This window comes from Bufo bufo, chromosome 10 (assembly GCF_905171765.1).
Source record: "Bufo bufo chromosome 10, aBufBuf1.1, whole genome shotgun sequence".
NCBI classification, from domain to species: Eukaryota; Metazoa; Chordata; class Amphibia; order Anura; family Bufonidae; genus Bufo; species Bufo bufo.
In genome coordinates this window covers 26,977,309-26,989,396 of record NC_053398.1, presented here as the reverse complement: position 1 = coordinate 26,989,396, position 12,088 = coordinate 26,977,309, and the positions used below count along the sequence as shown (strand labels likewise).

Genomic DNA, 12,088 nt, shown 5'->3' with positions numbered 1-12,088 from the left:
TGGCCATAAGTGGATCCACAAAACACGGATCCTGGCTGAGAGCAGGCCGCCGATATGCTGTCTGCATATTTTGCTGCCCCATTGAAACGAATGGGTTTGCATCCGATCCGCCAAAAAAAATACGGATCGGATGTGGACAAAAACTGCGGCCGTGTGCATAAGCCCTTAAAGTGTTTAACGGAAATGAGTCACTAGATTTATCATCAACTGCGACTTTTTTTTATGTCGCAACCCTACTCTAGTAAAGGTGGGGGGAGGGGTATAGAAACGGATGAACATCGCAATAGATTTAACGATGCACCAAAGTCATCAAACACTGTGTGACATTGGATACATTTGGGGCAAATTTTGGGGCGAATTACAGCAACGCAGACACCTGCAAAAACTGATTTCTCTCTTGATAGATCTCCCTCAAAACAGATTAACTTTTTAATTGTAGAGCGGTTAAGCTTCATTTATGTAAAACCGGAAAACCCATTTAATATTAAAAGGGACACTGCAAACAGGCAAAGAGGCCATTAATCAGGAGTCTGACGGCCTCGCAGGGTCTCGTGGTTAATGTTCAACAAGCGCCCCTTTTAGGACAGATGGTAAAACACTGGTCAGTTACTTTATTATTTTACAACCTATTGGATATGGCAGTCCATATGCTGCACAACGCCGGGGTGGGGGTTACATTAACCAGTCCAGATGAACACTCGGCCTAGTGTAAACGTTCCCTGCAAGCAAGGCGTGCTACGTGAACGAGCCAAGGCTGCAGCCCGACAACAGATAGGAACTGGTTAAATCGGGAAGCCTCATACTGTATACAGGGGTTAAACGAGGACACGCACATAGCGCCAAATTCCACAGTCACAGGCAGATCCCCTGTCCATTACATAATGGGGCTGGGGGCCATGTATCAAAACTGGCGTAAAGAAAAACTGGCTTAGTCGCCCATAGCAACCAAATTCCATTGTTCATTTTTCACGAAAATGAAAGGTGGATTCTGATTGGTGGCTACGGGGGAAGTGATTAAGTCAGTTTTCCTTTGATAAATTTCCACCATGGTGCATTATGACATTTTTTTTTTTTTACATGGGACTGCAACTACTCCATAGGGTTAAGAGACAAACATAGCTCTGCTACATCTTTATTATTGGCTTATGTGGTTATAGGTCAAGAATATTAAATTCATTGATGCGTGCAAAGCAAGGAAAGGGAATATAGAATTCCTTATTCTTAGAATACTTAAAGGGGTTCTCCAGGCTTGTGATATTGATGACCTATCCTCAGGATAGTAGAATAACAATGATTCAGAGCAGCACCCAGGGACCTTCTCGACAATGCCGGAACGCAGCAGCCTGTCCACGTCCGTAGATCCCCAACGGTCCACAGTTCAGTAATCAAACAACAGGTGACGGCAGCATCTCCAGTCGATCCATGAGGATGTACAAAAAGAGCAATAAAGTGCAACGTTTCGGCTACATCCTAGCCTTTATCGAGCATAATATTCAGTGATAAAGGCTAGGATGTAGCCGAAACATTGCACTTGATTGCTCTTTTTGTACATCCTCATGGATCGACTGGAGATGCTGCCGTCACCTGTTGTTTGATTACTGAACTGTGGACCGTTGGGGATCTACGGACGTGGACAGGCTGCTGCGTTCCGGCATTGTCGAGAAGGTCCATGGGTGCTGCTCTGAATCATTGTTATTCTACTATCCTCAGGATAGGTCATCAATATCAGATCAGCGGGGGGTCCCACACCCAGCACCCCTGCCGATCAGCTGCATGAAGGGAAGGCGCGCACTTGTTCGCCATAGACATTCTGACAGGGTGTTACGGCAACCCCTCTAATTTTGGCCTAGATATGCAAATGAGCACTCGCAAGTGCCCACATTGCCGATGGTTTTGCGCCGTTCGCCGGAGCATGCGCAGTAGGCCTCTTGCCCACGACCGTATGCCCTCCGAGATATACGTTCCTCGAGCGGGCCATATGTCCCGTGGCGGCATACATCGTGCGCACGGGAGAGCACAGCATCATACGTTACAATGATGCTGTGCAGGTCGGGCCGCCCGACAAGATCATATGAGTGCAGAACAATAGTCCCGTGGGCGGCCCGACCTGCACAGCATCATTGTAACCTATGATGCTGTGCTCTCCCGTGCGCACGATGTATGCCGCTCCGGGACATATGGTCTGCGCACGGTCCGTATATATCTCGGAGGGAATACGGCCTTATGCTTTAGTTTTGATAAATCTCTGCCAATGTTTCAGATCTCAAATCTGAAACCTCAAAATGATAGATAAAGTTAAGCAAACTGAATATACATTTTTATAATTAAAATAAAGAAAAATATTAAATTAATACAATACAGTACACATAAACACATATCCATGTATATAAAGTGTATATATATATATATATATATATATATACACACACACTAAATATTTTTATACAAACACACATATATATATATATATATATATATATATATATATACATATATATATATTATACATGCATACTTACAAATATATACATACATCTACATATATATAATCCTTAATAAGACCTATACCAGTGATCAGCAACCTCTGGTACGCCTGCTGTTCTGAAACTACAACTCCTGGAATCCTCCTTTCACGTCTATGAGAACAGCCCGGCAAGTGTGCATGCTGGGAGTTGTAGTTCAGTGCAGTTGGAGTGCCGGAGGTTGCTGATCCCTGGCCTATATGATACAGGGGGGGACTGAAGGAAAGAGGGCAGGCAGCGCCGGGCCTGTACTCCATCACATGCCTGTCTGCACAGTAGTCCTTTGATTACTAATTTCTTGTGATGTTCAATGCTGGCAACCTTTTAACCCCTCAGTGTCTGACATGCCAGCAGATCATTACCTTCAAGAATTAAAAAAAATATATAAATATAAAAAAAATATATATAAAAATAAAGAATTAGTAGGAAAAAAGAATTAAAAAAAAAAAGAAAGAAAAAAAAAAAATTCCTAGGCTCCCACCTACACAGACATCTAGACGCAGACAGGCAGCACGTGTAATGTATTAGTAGTGTCCGCAGCGGTGATCTCTTTTATATGATAATCCAGAATAATTGATCGTCTGACTTTTGACAGATCCTTTTATTTAGGGCTCGTTCACACGAACGTTTTTTGCGTTCCGTATACAGAACCAGTCATTTCAATGGTTCTGCAAAAAAAAAATCCATATGCATTCCATTTTTCCATATTTCCGTTTAAAGACAGGACATTTGCCCGCAAATCATGTTCTGTGGCTCCATTCAAGTCAATGGGTCCGCATTAAAAAAACAGAACACATACGGAAGGTACTCCATAGGTCTTCCGTTTTTGCGGAACCATCTATTAAAACTTTTATGCCCAGCCCAATTTTTTCTATGTAATTATGGTATACTGTATATGCCATATGGAAAAACGGAACGGAACTGGAAACACTACTGAAGCAAAAAAAACAGAAAAACTGATCCATTGCGGGCCCGCAAAACACTGAAAAAGCCATACGGTTGTGTGAATAAGTTCTTAAAAGGATTCTACTCTATCTGGCAATACCTGGGACTTCTGCATTAGGCCCCTGGCACAGAACATCGCCATGCCCATGGGTTCAAGGAGAGGTACTCAATAGACCAGCAAATATTGCACCATATTTTATATAGCTCTAAAGTTTGAAATATGCCCCGATTATTTTTCACCCCATTTCTCATGAATACCGTGAAAAAATATCGGTGTCCCATGGCGTAAAATGAGAGTAATATGGAGGTACACTCTAGGGCCTCAGATTTCGGATCCATACCAGTCAAATCCCAAATACTACTACACGTATGAGTCCGATTACCTGTCTGCTACAATCCCGCACAATTTTTCAGGCAAACTGGAGCACTTTTCATTTCGGGTGGAATCAAACTGGATCTAAATTGACTGTCGACTGAACTGAACCCCAGTCAAATATATATATATATTGCAGACACCACAGAGCGGCCTGATATGTGGCACCTGACAATGTCTAATTCAAAAAATATATATTTAAACTCTGTAAAACTAGATAAAAAGTACTAAAACTAGTTATTAGAAGTTTTTCACTGCTAATCCTCGATAACAAGAAATCTACACAACTGCATGGATTCAGATCTTTATACTGTAAATGCAAAGTATAGCGGTATATAGGATTGCAAATGCATATACGGTATGTAGCAGAGCTGAACGAGTCAGTCAGTCATGCGAAATGACAAACTCAGCTTTGCAAAATATAAATAGATAAGATTGGATAGTTATATGAAGGACAGATAGATAGATAGATAGATAGATAGACAGACAGATAGATAGAGATAGATAGATAGATAGATAGATAATGATATAGATAGATAGATAGATAGATAGATACGAGACAGATGGATAGATAGAGATAGATAGATAGATAGATAGATAGATAGATAGATAGATAGATAGATAGATAGATAGATAGATAGATAGATAGATAATGATATAGATAGATAGATAGATAGATAGATAGATAGATAGATAGATATAACCATAACTAGACCGCAGCACTCCAGATGTATGCAGAAAGTGATTTATTCACCCATGTTCACAGCAGCAACGTTTCAGTCCTATCACAGGACCTTTCTCTTGAGAGACGGACAGATTAGATGGATAGACAGATAGATAGATAGATAGATAGATAGATAGATAGATAGATAGATAGATAGATAGATAGATAGATAGATAGATAGATAGATAGATAGATAGATAGATAGATAGATAGATAGATAGATAGATAGATAGATAGATAGACAGACAGACAGACAGACAGACAGATAGATAGATAGATAGATAGATATACAAAACCAAGAGGTGTGAGCAGCACAGCAGAAAGGTCCCAGTGATTGGACTGAAACGTTGCTGTTTGGTGATTGAAATGCACTTTATTTGATATAAGCCTGGGATGTGCCGTGGAGTTTTTTGTTTTTTAGATAGATATCTGAATTGGTGCTCAAAGTTTAACTCCTTAAAGGGAACCTGTCACCGGGATTTTGTGCATAGAGCTGAGGACATGGGTTGCTAGATAGCCGCTAGCACATCCACAATACCCAGTCCCCAAAGCTCTGTGTGCTGTTATTGTGTAAGAAAAAAAAGATTTGATACATATGCAAATTAACCTGAGATGAGTCCTGTATGTAAGATGAGTCAGGGACAGGACTCATCTCAGGGTAATTTGCATATGTATCAAATCGGTTTCTTACACAATAAAAGCACACAGAGCTATGGGGACTGGGTATTGCGGATGGGCTAGCGGCCATCTAGTAACCCACGTCCTCAGCTCTATACACAAAATCCCGGTGACAGGTTCCCTTTAAGCAAAAAAAAGCAACGCCGTCATTTCACCTCAAGTCCTATGTAAGCCCATAAATATGGCCCAAATAACAAACTCCTCTTTGCTATATCTGCAACATTCATGACATCGCCCCGATTATTTATAATCTACATTTCACCTCTATGTCCACACTGTACAGTGATGTCATATATTATTTAACCCTTTCGTACACTATACATACTGTGACGTCCTGTATTGCTGTAGCCGCGCAGGATCCGATTTGCTTCGTTTTTTTAAAATCCTAAACATAAAGCCGCGATTATCCTTTCCAAAAATATATTTTCTTGGACCAAAACGTATCCGATGAGAGATCGTCCCTTTACAGATGCAAAATAAAAATGCAATCAAACCTCCCAAAAATTGTCCCATCAGCAGCTGCTTTCCCTAATTTTCCTCTTATTGGCCGCTCTCTCTGAGACAACACCTGCTTTCCTCCGCGGCCTGGCTCGCAGCTATCCTCATTTACAACTGGATTCTTGCCGCGGTGAGAAATGACACAATTATTCCTTCCTGTGAGGTAAATACCTATGCGAAATACACAAAGGCAGCGTTCCTACAAGAATCCGAATAACCAGACAGATGTTAACGAATGGAGCAGAGAAACAGATAAACCTCACAATAACGATGAAGACATAATTCCGCACGTAAACATCCTGCGATCACAGCCGCACACAACAAACAGCACAGCACAAAAGTTTACAACAAGGCCTCAGCTCCTGCGCATCAAAGATAAAGCAAAACTAGAGTCACCCACTCGTTGTGATATCACGATAGAGTTGCTTTACATGGGACTGCAGGTAAACCTATTGCTTAATATTATCGAGAAGTAAAAAGGCAAATTCAGCTCTGCTACATCAGTTATGGACAAAGAATACTTAAGTTGATCTCTATACAGAAAATACTACATGGGGTGATTTTATTACCCACTAGGTACCAACTGGTAAAACTGTCATATGGAGATGTATCTAGATAGATAGATAGATAGATAGATAGATAGATAGATAGAGAGAGAGAGAGTGTGAGTGAGAAAAAGCGAGACAGACTGAGAAATACAGAGTCAGTGAGAAAGAAAGAGTTCGAGAGTAAGAGAGAGATACACAGTGAGAAAGAAAAAGATATAAAGAGAGAGAGAGAGAGAGAGAGAGAGAGAGAGAGAGAGAGAGAGAGAGAGAGAGAGAGAGAGAGAGAGAGAGAGAGAGAGAGAGAGAGAGAGAGAGAGAGAGAGAGAGAGAAACAGAGACCGACAGACCAATAGACAGGCAGACAGACTCAAAATTCTGTTTTAGAATCCAAACTTTAATAAACCGCCGTCCAATAGTAGAACTATACAATACATAGGGTCCATTCACACGACAATTTGCGGAACCGAATTGCAGATCCATTCATTCCTATGGGGCTGCACGATGTGCTGCCCGGCTCCGGAAATGCGGACCCGCACTTCCGGGTCTGCATTTCCATTCCCCTCAAAAATAGAACATGTCCTATTCTTGTCCGTAATTGCAGACAAGAACAGGCATATTCTATTAGTGCCGGCGATGTGCGGTCCCGCAAAAGGCGGAACGCACATTGCTGGTGTCCGTGTTTTGCGGATCCACGGATCCGCAAAACACAGTACGGACGTGTGAATGGAGCCTTAGGGTCTATTCACACATCCGTAGTGTATTGCGCATCCGCAATACACCCGGCCTGCACCCCCATAGAACTGCCTATTCTTGTCCACAATTGCGGACAAGAATAGGACATGTTCTATTTTTTTAGGGAGCCGCGGACAGGAAGATCGGGGACGCTCTTCGGAAATGCGGATGCGGACAGCACACTGTGTGCTGTCCGCATCCATTCCTGCCCCATAGAGAACGAATGGGTACGCACCCGTTCCGCAATTTGCGGAACGGATGCAGACCCATTCTACGGACGCGTGAATGGACCCTTAGAATTATCTATATCTCACTCTCTCTCTACATAAAAAAGACAGATTAAAACATCGCAATACTATATTTTAAATTCAATACTTTATCAACCCAAAAACAGCTTACTCTACATAAAAATAGATAGATATTCAAAAAGCAAATGATGAGGAGGCAGCACTCCAATATCATCGAGCTGGGCTGAAACGTTGCGACTGGGGAAATAAGCAGGTCTGACAGCCTTCACGGATTTCGGAGTGCTGCCTCATCATTTGCTTTTTGGATATTGTCTGTGGACTTTCGCCTCAAGTTCAGGAGGGATTGCACCCAGCATCACATTGACTGTACTGCTGCTACTTTTAGTTTTTTTTTTAGATAGATAGATAGATAGATAGATAGATAGATAGATAGATAGATAGATAGATAGATAGATAGATAGATAGATAGATAGATAGATAGATAGATAGATAATAAAGTCTCAATATTATATTTAAGAATTCAAACTTTAGCATCCTACTACTCACTAGTAGAATGAATTGACATATAGACTGATATAGATATTATATAGATATTTCTCTCTACATAAAAATAGAAAGATAGAAAAACATGCGTCAATACTAAAATCAAAACTCAATACTTTACCAACTCAAGAAATAGCTTACTTTTCAGAAAAGAGGATAGTCGATAGATAGATATTGTGCTATGTGTCCACGGGCCTTCAGATTTATAGGCATGTGATGTGTCTCAATTTAAAACTTTTACATGCATTATAGACCAAAAAGCAGAGCTCATTTTGTAATTTGGCAATCTGCCCTCTGTGGTTTGGCGCAGGACGATAAACTTAATAAGTCACCTTAAGTCACGGAATTATAGAAATGCTTAAAGATAACTAAATGACAAATTCAACCGGGTTACAAAATAACGCTCTATCCATCATCTATCTACATATACTAGTACAATAATATACACTCTCACGTAGAGTATATGCACACAAATAATCAGGATCTACCTGTACATATATACAGTACAGTCTAAAGAAAAGATCCGGATAAATGTGTAGACGCTTTCCAAAGTTGGAACGCGACAGAATTATCCAGCTTGATATGAACTTGCGTCTACTTCGCCGACACGCACACGTCTATCTAGACCATAATATATAATGACATCCTCCACTTATCACAGACAGACGAAACATATTACTCTCCATCCATACACACAGCTATGGCTGATATCGTATACAGCTATCAGTTCTACATCCCCCCCCCCCCCCCCCCCCCCCCCACCAATCTCTCCTACAATCACACGAGGAGGACAGTCCTAGGTATCAATATTGTTTATGGATATAATTTTTATTACGCGACAATTAAAATCCTAGGAAAGTACAGAACAAAGGCTTCCCATCTGCATCAGTATGAAGTGGACTTTAGGACAGCAGCCGTCCCGGCTTCTGGAACGCATGGTATCGGGGGGGGGGGGGGGGGGGCCATTGTAATAACTGTGGGTTTTAATCAAACTGTTATTAATTTCTAAGCATTTGGAAAGTCCATGAAGCCGTTTCTGCAGCAGCGAAACGTGCCACATCATATGCATCGTACTTTAATTGCGGAGCTGGGAAACACTAGCTGCGGATAATTGGCAGGAATTTCGCCTTCCACGCTGCAATTCAATCATCCAAGAAATGAACCAATATAATACATCAGCAAAGTAAACCGGCGTTACACAATCTAAATCCAGGAGCTACCCCCCCCCCCACCCCTCGACCCTACGTTTGCACTTACAGCGGATGCCAGTCTTACCACCCCACAAAGCAGGTGCCCACGTAAATACTGTATTTGCTCAAAACCTCTCGCTCCCCCCAGACCTCATAGCATAGGTCTATACACAATGACATCAACCCTTTAGGCAGGAAAGTCAAACACAACATTGCCATTCAAAACATCTCCCCCCCCCCCCAAAAAAAAAATACATGGTATAAGTATACAAGGATGCATGGATAGACACATAGTATCACTAGCTGATGCAAACACATGGACATGCACATTGATGCTTTCTTAAAGGGTCCATCCATGCCACTAAAATCTATACCTCTCCTGCAAAAGGGATGGTTTTAGGAGTTTGCAAAGTCTGTGAGGCTGATAGAGAGTGCTGCTCGCTACCTATTAAAGTCCATGCTGGGCTGAATGCTGATCGCTGATGGTCTTCCCCCTGTAGATCTCCCTGCTGGCTGATCCTCAGTGTCTCCTCTCAGTCCTCTCTCTCTCTCTTTCTCTGGCTGACACACTCCCTGTCTCTCTCTCTCTCTCTCTCCCCCTCCCCTCTGCCTTATTCTGGGATTGATTGATTACAATCAGTGACCAAAGGCTGTGACATGAGCATGCACTTGGCTGGCCGCTGCACTGTGAAATCCAGAGTCTGGGGGACATGACAGACGAGAAAAAAAAAAAAAAAAAGAAGGGGGGGGGGGATATATGAAAGATATTAATATTATTTCACTGCGCCAGGAATATGACAGGTTGAGCGATTATTAGGGGACAAGCTATTAAAAGGCGGCAGGGAAAGGAGGGCGTCTTCTTTATGATAACTGCATGGGGTAGATGAGTCTTAACCTATATAATAATTATTCTTGCAATTATTATTTTTTTGGGTTCATTATTCCGTAAATCATTAATATTAGATTTGCAAAACCCGAAGGGGATATTTTTAAGAAATGTCCAAAAAAACAACAACAACCTTTTTGTATTTTAAAATGACGATGTGTAGCAAAAAAAAAATAAAAAAAATAGCGTGGTACCATGTGATGTTTAAGGACAAAAGTATTATACCAGTATTTTATTTTATTTTTTTTTGGGAGCTTAAATCCACCAAAATACACACTCTAGATAAATATCACAATGTGCTTAGATTTAGAGAACATCCAACCGAAAATATTCAATAAAACAAAAAAATTAAATAAAAATTATTTTAGACCTGCGACGACCTCTCCCCAGCTTTTAGACGGGGTTAAAAAAATAAAAAAATAAAAAATAAAAAATTCATGCAATGGGTTTAAAAGATGAAAGGCTCTGCTACGTAGTGTCCTACCTAGCCCTAGCCTTATATCACGGTGGTCGCGCCAAAGACTTTTTAACCCCTTGAATGCCAGTTTTTTTTTTTTTAAATCTAACTTGCGCCTATTATAACAGGCCCCTTTTTTTTTTCGTTTTTTTTTGTGCACACGTTTCAACGACTTACTTATGTGCTTTCTGCTTGTAACGCACAAGTCCCCTCGCCTGGCCAAGGCCTCAGATCACCAAGAGAATTGCTATGGCATATAATAGTCGGTGCATACAGTATATGTGTATATGCAGGAGGAGGAGGAGGGGGGGGGGATGTGTCTGTATATGACTGCCCAGCCTCCATCACAATAGACATCTCCCTGGGAATATTATTCAGTGGTGTGTGCCCCCCCCCCCCCCGCCTCCCTTCCCTTGGCCTGATGTGACATTGCAATGCCCCCCAGACCTTGCAAAATAATGCCTGCTGATCCCTCCATTCCACCTGGAAGTAGAGGGACAGAAAGGGAAGGAAGGAAGAAGAGGAGAGAGGTGGGAGGGAGAGGGCAGATCATGTCGCTCTCCAATTAATTAGCAAAGAAAAATCATGCAACCCAGTACAAGCCCAATGAGTGGCCCCCTGCTCTGCACCCCCCCCCCCCCCATCCTTGCCCTGTGCTGTAATGTGGGGGTGGGGGGCACAGCCCCCTGTCTGCCCTGCTGCTGGCAATGACAAGGCACCTCTAACCCACAGGCTTTGTGTGTTGTTTCTATCTGATTTACATCCCCCCCCCCCCCCCCCTCTTTGCTATAAAAATGTGGGCTGAGGATGAGGATTCTTTTACCTTGCTGCCTGTGTCCCTGGGCTGCCTTCAGTGCTGGGCTGGGAGCCCCTCCATGAGGGCTGGGGGGGTCGGGAGGTGCTGTCAGAAGGAGCAGACAGGGTGAAACCTTCGACCCTGAGGGTCCCTCGGCTGCTCCAGAGTGGAAATGAGAGACTCAGGGAGGAAAATGAGAGCAGAGCCTCGATCTGAGGAGAGAGAGAGAGAGAGAGAGCAGAGAGTGCAGTGAGTAGGGGCTGCCACTGGGTCAGGGAGCAGAGAGGGGCTGCCCCTGGGGTCACCTCCTCCTACCCTCTGCTCTCCCATCCTCACAGGCTGCTCACTTCCTTCTTCTTCTTCTTCTTGCTTGTTTCATGTTTTGCAGAGTTGATACATTGTTGCGGTGATATATAAATAAACAAACATTCTCACTGCAGTCCCATAATATAATATAGTAACATCTAATAGGAAGGTGCTGCTCTGTGACAGCTGTCAATCACACCAGCAAATTCTCTAAACTGTCTCATAGAGTAGCAACAAAGGTCAAGATTTTCTGGTGATTTGTCCTAAAATGACACTTCATCTCCATGGCGAATGAGGAGGGGGGGGATGCCATTTAAGATTATGCAGCTACCTGCTCACGGTCATCAGGATATTTACCCCAAGCAGCTGTAATATTTCATGTTAAGGGTACGGCTACACGGCTACATTTCATGTATTTTCACAAAAAAGATCAACTTGGGTGGCAGTCGCTTCGCACCATGTTGCATTGAAATATATCGCATGAAATGTCGCACAACTTTCTCGTTGCGCAACACGTCACTTTGTAGCTGTAGCCTAGGGCAAATACATGGAGAGATGATGTTATTTTTTGTTTGTATCATATACATTATGTGTGTAATATATATATATATATATAAAGTAAAAAATATGGCAGCACCAACC

The 12,088-nt window shown here is 42.3% G+C and overlaps 1 protein-coding gene across 3 annotated transcripts in view; it reads right to left on the bottom strand.

Annotated features, from left to right (window-relative positions):
* Positions 1-11,485, bottom strand: part of MPPED2 (metallophosphoesterase domain containing 2) — a 173,942-nt gene extending 162,457 nt beyond the window's left edge. The window contains exons 1-2 of one of the 3 annotated variants that reach the window (XM_040410238.1): positions 11,456-11,485; positions 11,168-11,352 (exon numbers count right to left, since the gene is read on the bottom strand). The gene's annotated coding sequence lies outside the window, so the exon portion shown is untranslated. Of the gene's footprint in view, positions 1-9,375; positions 9,546-11,167; positions 11,353-11,455 lie in introns of those variants that run through there. The other 2 variants (XM_040410239.1, XM_040410240.1) reach the window with 2 other exon arrangements.
* Positions 11,486-12,088: the final 603 nt, after the last annotated feature.